The 15,142-nt window shown below is 45.3% G+C and overlaps 1 protein-coding gene across 1 annotated transcript in view; it reads right to left on the bottom strand.

The window, feature by feature from the left end:
- PLA2G15 (phospholipase A2 group XV) overlaps positions 1–15,142 on the bottom strand; it is a 205,484-nt gene that overhangs the window by 123,543 nt on the left and 66,799 nt on the right.

Raw genomic sequence — 15,142 nt, 5'->3', positions numbered from 1 at the left:
TCCCACAGAGGGGAAGCCCATGCGAGAGCTTGTCCGGAAAACAAGGAAATGAGATAGGCCACTCTGGAACGATGAGTAGAGAAATTGTGAGGTTGGAGCTTAAAATGAACTGAGCATTGATTTAGAAAACCCCTGCATGTTTTGGGGTCTCCATCATATTTTGACGGAGTAGGCAGGTGAAGCGTGGAAGCAGTAGACACCTGGGATGGCACTGGGGAAACGGAGGAAGGCACAGGAGCATCTACAGTAGCTGTGATATTTTGCACAGACGTTCCTTGGGAGGCTAACGCCTGGTAACATTGCAGCAAAAGTTGTTGGCGAACATCCTGTTGTTCCACACGGGTAACCAGATGCTGCAGCATCTCTTTAGCTGTAGGTTCCGCACCTGGGTCTGTCATGTGCCTGATCTTACTGTCACGGGCACTAGGAGTCTTTGCCCAGGATATCACCAGATGATGGACTTACCAGAGTAATATAGTTGGTAATATGGTTCTCTGGTAGCAGGGTGACAACGGAACAGGAGAAACAGCAGATGGTGAGAGAATGCTCGAGGAAAGTCTATGACTAGCAGCAACTGGTAATGAGTAGATGAAGATACACGAGGAACCAGATGGACAAGGGAACGTGAGGAAAGTCAGTGGTCTGCGTATAGCAAGTTGTACCACTGCTATAGTGAGGTGGAATGTCCAGGAGTAGCGAGGAGGTAGTGAGAGTCAGCGGTCTGCGTATAGCAAGTTGTACCGCTGTCTAGGTGAAGGAATGGAATCCAGGTGAAGGTAGATAACAGGGAAGTCAGTGGTCTGCGTATAGCAAGTTGTACCCCTGCTTATGTGAGAGGATACTTGAAACTGGTGTCACAGTGAACAGGAGTCAGTGGTCTGCGTCAGCAAGTTGTACCACTGCTATATATATGTGAGGAGGGGCACGAGGAGATGAATGTAAAGCAGAGTATACATGGGGCACACAGAACTTGATCCCACGATGATATCCACAATACAACGATAACTGACAAGCACTGCTAAGTATACAAAGTCCCAATAACTATCCAGGTAATAGGAAACAAAGTCAATGGTAACAATAGCTTCAGTGGATAGGAGGCTCCGGAGGAGAACACAACTCAGTCCAGATGGATATGCAATACACAAGCACAGTCAATGGAAAGTATGCATACCGCGGTTCAGGAGAGCAGGCTGTCAGAGAGACGTGCAGGGATACCTGAACGGCTGAAGGCCGGCAGGAGGAGAGACCACTGGAGGGTGGAAGCGGTAATCAGATTGGTGCAGCGCACGGCAGGTAATCCAGAATGAACGAAGCAATACTCAGGAAGCAGTAGTAAGTGGAACTGGAAACATGAAGAACACGGGAGAGTTGAGGCTGTCTGGTATCCAGTAGTAGAGGTGGAGGCAGCGGAGCGCTGACACGATAAACCCAGGAGAGTAGAGACGATCAGGAACTCTGTAGTAGTAACGGAGGCAGCGGATAGGAATCAGCTGAGTGCAGGCACGATGAACACAGGAGAGTTGAAGTGAGCAGGAACTCTGCAGAAGTAACGGAGGCAGCGGATAGGAATCAGCTGAGTGTAGACACGATGAACACAGGAGAGTTGAAGTGAGCAGGAACTCTGTAGAAGTAACGGAGGCAGCGGATAGGAATCAGCTGAGTGCAGGCACGATGAACACAGGAGAGTTGAAGTGGTCTGGAAACCACAATAGCAGTAAACAGGAATCAGCAGGAGCTGAATACACGAGGAACACAGGAACACCTTCAGAGGCTCATGGGGAATGAGACTCCAAGATCAGGCAACCAGGTAATGATTACAGGTGGTTTAAATAGGGAGGGTTGCCTGATCATCCAATCAATTAAAAGTAACAGGTACTGAAGGTTTGAAAGGGCTGCACATGCGCAGACCCTCAGGATGGCGGACGGCCACGTTTCCTGAATACACGGGAAGTGGCACTCACAGTCCGGTGAGTGACAGCCGGTGAATAAGCAGGTGTGTCCAATTGTTCATTTAATTTATCTCATTAACACTTTATGTTGCCACTAGTGCCTGTGTTGTGTTCTATGTTTGTTTTGAGCACTATGATGTGTTCCATATGTGATATCTAGCATTTATATCACGTGCAGCCATGGTGCATTGTTGTGCTTGTCGTTGTAGTCTATATAATGTATGCATTTGTCCATCTGCATGTTGTCTTAGTGGTTAGCCACTCCACCTCCCAACAGTGGGGTTATGAGTTCAAATCCTGAGTTACGGCCACTGTGTGGAGTTTTTATATTCACCCCGTGTTTCTGCGGGTTTCCTCCTTTGTGCCACTTATAGAATTGTATGCTAGGATTTGTTTTTTTCTTCCTTTGTTTATACTGAGTATTGCAACGTCTATGTTTATTTATGCTTGTGAATTATTAGCCGTTGAATTAACATCAACATTTTTTCCCAAAACAAAATTACAGGTGACACATCCTTCAAGTCGGAGAATAAGAATGTGTGTGTATGTCACGGCTCTCTGGTATATTCCACAATATTATTGCACAGAAACGGTGATGATAGTAAACTTAAATATTTATTGTAAGTACAGGCAGGGTTGGATCTCAGTGGCTGAAGGGCCAGGCAAGGCATGAAACAAAATGTCCAGGAATAATATTCAAAACAAAGTCTTTTAAACTTGCCAGGTTCCAGAGATTCAGAGTGAAGTCAGAGTCCAAAATCTAGAGCTGCAACATAAACAGAGATCCAGAGCTGTAACACACCACAATGAACCAGCAAGGAATGATTGCCACGGGTCATTCTTTATGGTCTGGTGATCAGCATAACACTAAATAGCTGAGTGAGGACACACAATGCCTATAGCGGACACAAGTGGAAAAAACACAGAACTGCACCTGTAGGGACTTGGTGCAGTAAAGCATCAGGCCATAACAGTACACCCCCTAAACAAAGCGGATTCCAGACGCTTTTTTTTCTCTCTCCCCAACCATAGACAGCAGATTTTCTCTTCTTCCGGGCTTTGGAACGATGACTTTTCTTTTCAGATACAGGTCTCCTGACCGGAGCTGAGCATATGGCTGCTTCAGGAGCTGGAATATCGGCAGATGCTGGAGTTGTACTAGAGGTAAAGTTGATTCCGGTGGAGACATAGAAGCTTCTATGGCATCAGAGGCTGGGTCAAAAAGAGAGGGTGGTCAAAATTTCTTTGCCACTGCACCAATGAAGATACTGGTATGATAAAGAATGGGGTGATCAGATTCTATCAAGGACAGCGCCCACTCCAGAGCCTCCCCTTTAAAACCCATTTGTATGGTAGCTACTTGATTAAAGCTTTTGGCATAATAAGTAGGATTGAAACGGAAATTATTGAAACACTGCCGTGTAAGAGCACAAAATTGATCCAGGTCCCCATCAAAAGGCAGAGGCTGAAACTTGGGAAGGTTACAGGCGGTAGCCTTGGCAATTATAGCACAGGAGTCTATGGCTGGGCACTCTGAAGACTTTGGTTGTGGGTTAGCAGCTGTTACCTCGGACTGTGCATCCGACTCACAAGGCCCGGACTGGGCACACATCTCAGAGAGCTCGGGTTGAGCGCATATATCTGAAGGCCCGGACTGGGCACACAGCTTGAACTGGACAGTGCTAGGATAAGCCTCAGAGAAGACAGCACTGAGAGGAGCCTCGGATGCGGCAGCACTGAGAGGAGCCTCGGACGCAGCAGCACTGAGAGGAGCCTCGGACGCGGCAGCACTGAGAGGAGCCTCGGACGCGGCATCACTGAGAGGAGCCTCGGACGCGGCAGCACTGAGAGGAGCCTGGGACGCGGCAGCACTGAGAGGAGCCTGGGACGCGGCAGCACTGAGAGGAGCCTGGGACGCGGCAGCACTGAGAGGAGCCTGGGACGCGGCAGCACTGAGAGGAGCCTGGGACATGGCAGCACTGTAAGGAGCCTCAGACGCGGTAGCACTGTAAGGAGCCTCAGACGCGGCAGCACTGGCACCTCAGGACAGGAGGCAGGAGCTGGCACCTCAGGACAGGAGCTGGCACCTCAGGACAGGAGGCAGGAGCTGGCACCTCAGGACAGGAGCTGGCACCTCAAGGCAAGAGCTGGAAGCTTGGCACTGGAGGCAGGGGCTTGCACCATAGAGCGGGAGGCAGAGGCTGGCAGCACAGAGTGGGAGGCAGTAATAAGTGGTGGATCCAGAATAATCTTTACTGGGAGTAAGATTGGCTAGAGGCTGTTCAGCAGGGTACCTCTGTTTTCTGTGTGGACATGACAATAGGAAGTGTTCATTGCTAGCACAATAAAAACAAAGGGTCAAAGTTCTTCTGCGGCTACGTTCCTTCTGTGAAAGGGGACTGTACGGACCACCTCTAACTTGAAATAGTTTTGTAGAAATGGTAGTGATGACTGGTATCTGAATTGAAGAAAAAGTAGTGGTTGGCTGAATTGTAGATCTTTCCTCAGAAAATACAGCAGCTGGGAAGGAAGCTTTACACTGCTTTTGCTGATTATCCACAGGTGGCTCATGTCTTGCAAAAACTGGAGTCTGGGTTGTCAGTGAAGTTGTTTTTGGGCAGGAAATAGTTTCTGAGTGAGCACAACACTGAACAACATTTGTGGAAATTCCTTTGATTAATTGAGGAAGCAGACACAAAACTTGGGCTAACCTAGAGCGGAGTTGCAGTATATCAATCTGCAGAGTCTGTAGCATAGTGGTGTCTGAAAGAGCTGACAAAGGTGTGGCCCAAGCGGAATCCATGAGGTTAGGCTGGTTCATTCTGTCACGGCTCTCTGGTATATTCCACAATATTATTGCACAGAAACAGTGATGATAGTAAACTTAAATATTTATTACAAGTCCAGGCAGGGTTGGATCTCAGTGGCTGAAGGGCCAGGCAAGGCATGAAACAAAATGTCCAGGAATAATATTCAAAACAAAGTATTTTAAACTTGCCAGGTTCCAGAGATGCAGAGCGAAGTCAGAGTCCAAAATCCAGAGCTGCAACATAAACAGAGATCCAGAGCTGTAACACACCACAATGAACCAGCAAGGAATGATTGCCGCGGGTCAGCCTTTATGGTCTGGTGATCAGCATAACACTAAACAGCTGAGTGAGGACACACAATCCCCATAGCGGCCACTAGTGGGGAAAACACAGAACTGCACCTGTAGGGACTTGGAGCAGAAAAGCATCAGGCCATAACAGTGTAATTCGTATGGTTTCTCATTAATCCTTGATGTTGCAACTAGTGCCTCTGTTGGGTTGTATGTTTGTTAGGAGCACTATTATCCAGCACCTATAGCACTTGCAGCCATGGTATATTGTTGTGCTTGTTGTTCAAGACTATATAATGTATGTATTTTTCCATCTACATGTTGCTTTAGTGGTTAGCTGTTCCACCTGCCAATAGTGGGGTCATGAGTTCAATTCCTAACTCACAGCCTTATCTGTGCGGAGTTTGTATATTCTACCCTATGTGTCGCAAATGGAAAAATACACTAGTTTGTTTGTACTTAAATAAAATAAAAGATGCTGCGAACAATAATGCCTGTGTTTATTTATGCTTGCGAATTATTAGCTGCAAATTCTCATTCAACAGTTGTTACCAAAACAAAAATTACAGGTTACACATCTTTCATATTGGAGAATAAGAAAGTGTGTGTAAATCTTATTGTTTCTCATTAACACTTGAGGTTGCCAACACAGTACCTGTGTTGTGTTCTATTTTTGTTTGGAGCACTAATATGTGTTCCACATGTGATATCTAGCACTTATAGCACTTGCAGCCATGGTGTATTGTTGTGGCTGTCGTTTAAGTCTATATAATGTATGTATTTTAACATCTGCAAATTGCCTTAGTGGTTAGCCATTCCACCTGCCAACAGTGGGGTCATTCAATCCCTAAATTGATTTTTTTGTTGTGGCGCTACAACAGAGACAAACAGCTGATCAAAAAACTATCCCTTAATTGAATTTTTTTGTTGTGGAGCTACAACAGAGAAAAACAGCTGATCAAAATAAAGTTAATCTAAACAATTAGAAAATATGCACATATAAGATACCCTGCCTAGCCAAGGCAAAATGACTTGCAATAAGCATGTTAAAAAGTATGCCACAGCCAAATAAATCCACATTTTAACACGACGCTGCAGATATTTTGTGGCTCCCTATAAATAAAAATTAATAATAATAATAATAATAATTTTAAAGTAGAGAAACATTATTATGGCTCACATCAGATTGCATACAGTTTAGACATTAATATAAAAGCAGAAAACTCCTAAGTCACAAAAAACCTCTGCAGTACCCAAAAAATTACAAACAAGTTATTGTCTAACTATTAGATATTATACATCAACCACTTTACATTGCAATTTATTAAAACTGTGCATCTACCATGTATTTTTGTGTAAAATTGTACATTGCATATTTATTGACATTAATACAAAAAAAATGATAGTGGTTTGTTATGAGAGAAGTGTATACAGGTGTGGTGTATTTAGTTGTGATTAGAGGTATTTGTCACGGGCACTAGGAGTCTTTGCCCAGGATATCACCAGATTTAGTCTTACTAGAGTAGTGTATGCACACAGTGGTCTTCTGGTAGCAGGGTGACTAGCGGAACAGGAGAATCAGCAGATGGTGAGAGGAAAGTCTATGACTAGCAGCAACAGGTTATGGGTTAAACAATATGAACACGAGGATCTTGATGGACGTGAAGACGTGAGGAAAGTCAGTGGTCTGCGTACAGCAAGTTGTACCACTGCTATAGTGAGAGGAATGTCCAGGGATAGATAGGAGGTAGTGAAGTCAGTGGTCTGTGTACAGCAAGTTGTACCACTGCTTGTAATGATGGGACTGGTTCCAGGTGCAAGTAGGTAACGGGGAAGTCAGTGGTCTGCGTGTAGCAAGTTGTACCACTGCTTATAGTGAGGAAACTTGTAACTGGTGCCAATAGGAAACAGGGAGTCAGTGGTCTGCGTTCAGCAAGTTGTACCACTGCATATATAGGTTAGGATAGGCACTAGGGTAGATGAGTGGAGCATCAAAGGTAACACGGAGAGCACAAGGAACTTGATTCCAATGGTATATATAATACAATAGCAAATGACTAGCGCTGCTTGGAGATACAAAGTCACTACTGAGATCCAGGACATATGAGACAAAGTCAATAGGATCTATAACTTCGTGAGATAGAGGACTCCGTAGATGAGCAGAACACAGTCCAAGCGGATATGCAATAAACTGGTAAAGTTAATAAAAGATAAGCATACCGCGATTCAGTTGAGCAGGCTGTCACGAGAGAAACACAGGGATAGCTGAGCGGCTGAACGCCGACACGAGTAGAGACCACAGGAGAGTGGTAGCGGTAATCCGTGTCTGTGAAGCACACAGACAGAGAACATAACACGAGTGGAGCAATGATGATTCTTGCGGAGGTCAGCAGGAATAGCAGACACGATGAAACACAGGAGAGTTGAAGCGGTCAGGCAACCGGCAATGCAGTAGTCAGGAATCAGCTAGGACTGAAGACATGATGAACACAGGAGAGTTGAAGCGGTCTGGAAACCGGCAGTGCAGTAGCGAGGAATCAGCTGGGACTGAAGACACGATGAAACACAGGAGAGTTGAAGCAGTCTGGAAACCGGTAATGCAGTAACGAGGAATCAGCTGGGACTGAAGACACGATGAAACACAGGAGAGTTGAAGCGGTCTGGAAACCGGCAATGCAGTATCGAGGAATCAGCTGGAGCTGAAGACACGATGAAACACAGGAGAGTTGAAGCGGTCTGGAAACCGGCAATGCAGTATCGAGGAATCAGCTGGAGCTGAAGACACGAGGCAACACAGGAACACCTTCAGAGACTCACAGGGAATGAGACTCCAAGAACAGGCAACGAGGTAATGACCACAGGTGCTTTAAATAGGGAGTGTTGCCTGATCAGCCAATTAACTAAAAGCAACAGGTCTGAAGAGTTCATAGAGGCTGCGCATGCGCAGACCATCAGGATGGCGGGCGGCCACGGTTCCTAACAACGGGAGAAGAGGCACTCACAGTCCGGTGAGTGACAGTATTTTAAAGAAACAATGGTTTTTCGACAGTTTAGTCTTTTGGCTTATTCGGTGCTGCCGCCATAGATTTTGGACTTAAGCATAACCCCGAGCTTCCTTAAATGTTAAGCATGAATTAAAGGAAAACACTAAGTACTACTTCTTATCTATCTGATGGATCCGGAGGTAAATGCCTACTTTTCTTAAGTCACTACGGTCTCCGCCCATTCTGCAACCTTTCCCCAACCTTTTTACTTAAGGGTCGAAGAACTTCTTAAGTGCGCTTAAGAACGACTGCGGTCTTAATTTAAGAAAGATTTCTTCCTCAAGTGGCTGATTTTCTTACTTATCTCCCTGTTCTGGGCATGCGTAGAGTGAATTTCCATACAATCCGCACAAAATCGGCAGATAAAACCGCTAATGAATCAGGCCCAAGATCTCTATCTAATTGTCTGCAATGATGCCTGCTATATGTGCAATTTTATGGTTACACTACAGTACTTCTTTACTGACATAATTTCAGTATGCTGCAGTTTAATTTGATTCCACCTGTCACATGTTTATTGTGACAGAAATATAAATAGAGATGAGGGGACCAAATAAAGTTGTATGTGATTACCTGCACACAGTCATAATAATTTGCACGGTGTTCTCAAACATAAGTAGTCACATGTGATTTTAATTGTTTGACCTAAAATGGTTTATATAACTGTAGCCCAGGGCTAGACCAACCAATAAATGTACTTCTCCTGCACCAGAGGTAGACTATGGATTACAGTTCCATCTCAAGTGAAACTGCCATGACCCATTCAAACCTGTTCCCAGCATTTAGCCCTTACAGACATGACATGTCATAGCATACTGTGTAGCACTAGTATTAGTTCTCAGACTGGAGTCATTCATGCAGGAAACTCCAGTGCCATCCTAACAGAGCTTCCTATATAAACGGCTCTATCTGCGGTAGTAGTATTTAGCTGTGCACAGAGTTAAATGTTATGTCCGTAAGCACCAAATGTAAAAAAATGTAGTTCCATAATAGAATTTGATATTTTTTTTTGACTAGTTATTTTTTTAACAGATTATGTTCCCATTCGTTTCAACAAACAATGCATTGCAATGAGCTTTCTGCATGCGTTCAAATGCATTGTCCATTGAAATGTATCATCATCATCATTTATTTATATAGCGCCACTAATTCCGCAGCGCTGTACAGAGAACTCATTCACATCAGTCCCTACCCCATTGGAGCTTACAGTCTAAATTCCCTAATATAGACACATTCACACACAAAGGGATACAGACTAGGGTCAATTTTGATAGCAGCCAATTTGTCACGGGCACTAGGAGTCTTTACCCAGGGATCACCAGGTGATAAGCTTACCAGAGCAGTATAGGTGGTGATATGGTACTCTGGTAGCGGGGTGATCACGGAACAGGAGACAGCAGCTGATAGAGATGCTCGGGAAAGTCTATGACTAGCAGCACTGGTAATATATATGTAGTAATACACGAGGAACTGAATGGACAAAGGACACGTGAGGGTAGTCAGTGGTCTGCGGTAGCAAGTTGTACCACTGCTATAGTGAGGAGGAATGTCCAACAGAAACGAGGAGGTGATGAGAGTCAGCGGTCTGCATTTAGCAAGTTGTACCACTGTCTGGGTGAAGGAATAGAATCCAGGTGAAGGTATCCGGGGAGTCAGTGGTCTGCGTTAGCAAGTTGTACCACTGCTATGTGAGAGGATACTGGCACAGGTGACACAGGAAACAGGAATCAGTGGTCTGCCTCTAGCAAGTTGTACCACTGAATATATATGTGAGGAGTAGCACGGGGAGAGACTGCAATACAGAGGATACACGGGCACCTTGAACTTGATCCACAATGACATGCACAATATAGTAATGACTGAACAGCACTGCAATAATACAAAGTCATAGAAACTATCCGGGCAAAAGATAACACAGTCAATGATGGCAAAATTCTCAGCGGATAGTAAGCTCCAGAGGAGAACAACTCAGTCCAGCAAGATATGCAATACACCAGCACAGTCAATGAGAAGTATGCATACCGTGGTTCAGGAGCAGGCTGTCAGACAGGAGTGCAGAGATACCTGAAGGGCTGAAGGCCGGCAGGATGCAAAGTCCCTGGAGGGTGAAGCAGTAGTCAAGTAGGTGCAGCGCACAGGTAGGTAGACCAGCAGGGGAACAAATACTCAGGAAGCAGTAGTATGTAGAACTGGACTCCTGGAGGACCCTGAAGAGTAGCGATGGTCTAGACGAGATGAAAGCAGTGAAGCGCAGATCCGATGCAGACTGGCGAGTAGAGACCAGCAGGAACACTGAGAAGCACGGAGAGCGGATCAGCTGCTGCAGACACGAGTAGAACTGAGAAGTAGCAGCCAGCAGGACTCTGCAGGTACACGGAGGTAGCGGAAGGCAACCAGCAGGTGCAGCCACGATGAAACACGGGAGAGTAGAGCTGAGCTGGAACTGTTGAGCACGGAGAGCAGCGGATAGGAATCCGTTGTAGCAGTCTCGAGGAAACCCGGGAGAGTTGAGATGAGCTGAAGACTGTAGCGCATGGAGGCAGCAGATAGGAATCAGCCAAACAGTCACGATGAAACACAGGAGAGTTGAAGTGGTCAGAGGACTGTAGTGCACGGAGGCAGCGGATAGGAATCAGCAACAGTCACGATGAAACACAGCAGAGTTGAAGTGGTCTGAAGACTTAGAGTTAGGGACCTTAACCATCTAGGATCCTCATCCATGTTAATCCATTTGAAGCAAATTCATGGCAAGCTCTTGGGAAAATCAGAAATCTATGCTTAAAAAATAACAACAAGCAGTCCAGCATGAGTTAGCTCCCTTCTCTAAGCTAGATCCCACTACTAACCCCTTCATCATCAATATCCTCACTAGTGATCGGAGTTAGTCCTGCATCCAAGTTGCTAAGGCTAGATGACTCCTACCCTATCCAGAATTCCTCAGAAGAATCCTTGAGCGTTAGGACCGCTGCTGCAGCTCCAGCTGATGGGGGTGAATCTTAATCCAAGAAGCAGACCAAGAAGAAGACTACTAGTAGTTTAAAACAACAATTGACTGTAAACACTCCTTTGTAAGAGGAAGCAGGTATCACAACTGTCACCCAGTCGCACAGCAGATCACAGGCACCATGGCGACTATACTAGTGTTAGATCTGCATCCAATATCCACTATTAATGCAGCAGGAATAAGACAGTTAATTGAGGTCCTGTGTCCCCGTTACCAAATTTCATCTCAACACCATTTTACTAGACAAGCAATTCCTCACCTGTGCCAGGAGGTTACAAAAAGAAAATTATTGGCTACAAAATGCCATTCTACCCACTGTACACATATGTGGACAAGTGGAACTGGGCAAACTAAAGATTATATGACTGTGACCGTGCACTTGGTTGGTGAATCACCTTCAGCAGCAGGAACAGCAGCAGCATCTAACAAACAACGCCAGATCTTTTAGAGGCAGGCTACTCTGTGTATCACCAGCTTCACTAAGAGGCATACCACTGACAACGTGTTAGAAAAACTAAGGGATGTCACTGCAACATGGCTTATCTTGCTTGGACTCTCCTTGGACTCTCCTCAGGACATGTGATTTCTGATAAAGCCACCAAAATTGTGACAGCATTACAACAGGGTGAATGCCATCACATTCCTTGTTTTGCTCACAGAATCAACTTGGTGGTACCAAACTTTTCAAAAAATGACAGTGACATGCAGGAGATGCTGTATGTGGCCCGAAAAATTTCGGGACATTTTCGACATTCTTCAACAGCATGTAGGAAATTGCAGCAGCTGCAAAAAGAACAGAATTTTCCCTGCCAACAACTGAAGCAAGAGGTGGTAACAAGGTGGAATTCCACCCTTTATATGCTTCAGAGGATGGAGGAGCAACAAAAAGCCATCCACACTTACTCCACAAGTCATGATATTGGGAAAGGAGGGGGATGTACTTTAGTCCAGCGCAGTGGAGAATACTTTCTGTGTTGTGCAAGGTGCTGAAACCATTTGAAGTAGTCACCTGGGAAGTGAGTTCAGACACTGCTAGCTTGAGCCAAGTGATTCCCCTAATTGGGCTTTTGGAAAAGCAGCTCGAGAAATTGAAGAAGGAGATGAAACAAAGCAATTCTGCTAAGTATGTCGGACTTGTAGATCAAGTACTTTATTCGCTTCGCCAAGATCCCAGAGTTATCAAAATCTCGAAATCGGATCAATACATTTTGGCGACTGTGCCTGATCCTAGTTTAAGAGCTATGTCTTCTCTTTCGTTCCAACTGACCCAGATCTCAAGAGATGCAATGAGCTCCTGGTGAGCAAGTTGACAGCTCAAGTGGTACATGAGACAACGTTTCCTCCTTCAGTTTCTCAGGCAACTGCTGCTTGACAAAGACTTAGCTTTCCCAAGAGACCCAGTGGTGATGCAGATGAGTCAGTACAACATTTTGACATCTGGGGGTAAATGTATCAAGGTCCAATTTTCTCTGCAATTTATAATTGCCGCAAATTGCGGGAGGTAATCGTTGATTTGAGTCCCCAAGTCACTATTTGTATTAAGTAGCGATTGTTAGTTTGATTTCCCAAATCGCTGTTCATCTCTTGCGATTTGCTGCGAATTCAAACACACCCGTATTTAGCAATCTTGCCTGTTTTTAACCAACTCTCCCGTGATTAGCTGAAAACTGCCATTTTAAAGCCAATACTCATTTGTGATTGGTTGCAAGTTTGAAATGCAAAACCCACAGGAGTTAGAGAGAGAGGAGTGGTAAGGCAGGGAGAGTGTGGTTGTTGTGATAAGGTAGAGTAAGGTAAATGTTTTTTCTGTGTTTTTCATTTATTGCCTGTGTTTGTATTTATTTAATTTTTTTGCTGAGTGTTTGTTCTCATTGTTTTGTGTATTTTCGCCTGTGTTTTCTTTGTGTGCGTATCTGTTTGTTGTGTTGTCTTTCCCTTGTGTTTTATTTGTCAGTATATTTGTGTGAGTCAGTTTGATCAGAGGAAGGAGAGGTGAGGAAGCTAGGAAAAGTGGGGAGAAGGAGAGAGAAGTGCTAGGAGGTCAGGAGGAATAGGAGGAAAAGCCAGGGCAAAACCAAGACTGGCCGCTATATCCGTTTTAGCTTTGTGGAGAATTGTGTACTGGAAAAACAGCTTTGGTCCCAATTGTCTGATGCGGTGAATGTGGTGGGCCCCATTAAGTCAATTGAAAACTGCCGCAAACGCATCAGTGAAATTAAACGGCAAGTCAAGGAAAAGATGGCAGCGGAGAGAAGAGCAGCTGCAGGAACTGGAGGTGGGCCTTCTCTGGTGAAGAGCTACTTGTCATATGAGGAGGAGTTTAAGCAACTGACATCAATAGAGCTCCTTGATGGGATTAATGTGCGGGGCACTGACAGACGTGTGTCTTAAACAATGGCTGGTGAGTACTTGATAATGGTGCAAATGTTTTTCCTTTATGATTTATGACTTAATTGTACCGCATAGTGGCCACCAGTGAAAGTTCCTTGACATAGGTTTAAGAGACTAGTGGCTGCGGAGGACACGCGACCAGGCTTGTCGAAAACCTTACAGAAACTTTCGATAAAGGTTACAGAATTCTGGAGCAGCGGGTCATCACTTTTCCACAAGGGAGATGCCCAGGCAGGAGCTTGGCCTGAAAGGAGGGAGATTATATATGCCACCTTAGTTCTGTCTGAGGAAAAGTTTTCTGGTGCAAGTTCAAAATGTATGGCATACTGGTTAAGGAACCTGCGACACTCCTTCAGATCTTTGTCATATTTATCTGGAGGAGGTATACGCAACCCTTGGCAGCAGCGGTGGTTTCTTTTCCAGTAGGAGCAACTGAACATACTGGTAAAGAACCTTGAAGGGTGCCTAGGCGGGAGACCACACACTGAATACACTGCAATAGATGGGCCTGATTAGCGTCCTGCTGGTCCATACCTGACTCCTCATCATAGCCAGCTACCAGATTCACAGCGTCTACTACATACAGAACGTTCGATGGGGTGGTAAAGTCTTCCATCCTCTCCAAAGGGGTAGCTCTTCTGGCATGTAGCAGTAGCCTGCCCATTTCTCTAAGCTTTTGACAGATGTACTCATGCCTGCCAACATCTGATCTGACCCTTTTAAAGAGATACTATCCCATCTGCATGATGCATCGTTCAGTTTTGTATGCGAGTAAGACTTCGCCCTCACACAAAAGCTTTCAAAAGCCACCACTGATGTCTGGTGGAACAGAATGAGCAAAGGCACACAGTGACTGGACTCTGTTATTGGCAGGTGTGAGCTTCTAGCCCCTTTGATTTAGCATACATCTCTTCATGTGTCGCCACAGGTATTTCCTTGCAAACAAGCCCTGGCAGGCTAGAGAGTGCATGAAGCCTTCGGAATCCGTCTCTTTGTCTGGAGATTTGCACGGGACCAGAACGCCATGGCCTGCCCTAATTGCCTCAGCGTTGTGTGCAATGTTGCCCTATTACAAAAATATACCATTTGCATGCACCTTTCTTTCAAGTGCTTGGGAATTTCAGGGCCCAGGCTACTTAAGTCTCATTGCGGTGAACATGCTCCATGTGCAATTTTTAAGAGGGGCATCTCACAGTATAGGCTGCTTTTTGTTAGACACCCTTGAGCCATCACTGTTTCTGGTTGGTGTTTGGGCAGACACTGCGTCGCCTCTCCAAACCTCTGTGTTTAAAACACAGCTGCCAGAATTTCTAGAATTGTCGTACATAGAACTCATCTCTGGGTACTTGCACTCAGCTGCACTTTTGGGCAACGGGGCATCACCGCTAGTGTCTGAACCACTCTCTTCCGAAGTGTCAGGGTCATACTCATCTCCACTGCTCCCCGGGCTATAGTTGGAGCAACCGGTGGGCTCTGTCATTCTTCCCTGTCCCCGCTTTACCTTCACCAGCGGACTGTGTCTTTACCCGCTCGGTGTATAAAGCAACTGCTATGCATTTGGATGGTATACTGGCATCTGGGATGCTCACATATTCTCCCCTCCATATTGGACACACGCACACTTTTTTTCCGACAAATGTGACTCACGGGCACA

This window comes from Mixophyes fleayi, chromosome 10 (assembly GCF_038048845.1).
Source record: "Mixophyes fleayi isolate aMixFle1 chromosome 10, aMixFle1.hap1, whole genome shotgun sequence".
Lineage (NCBI taxonomy): Eukaryota > Metazoa > Chordata > Amphibia > Anura > Limnodynastidae > Mixophyes > Mixophyes fleayi.
The sequence above is the reverse complement of the archived record's forward strand: the minus strand, read 5'-3'. Positions and strand labels throughout refer to the sequence as shown.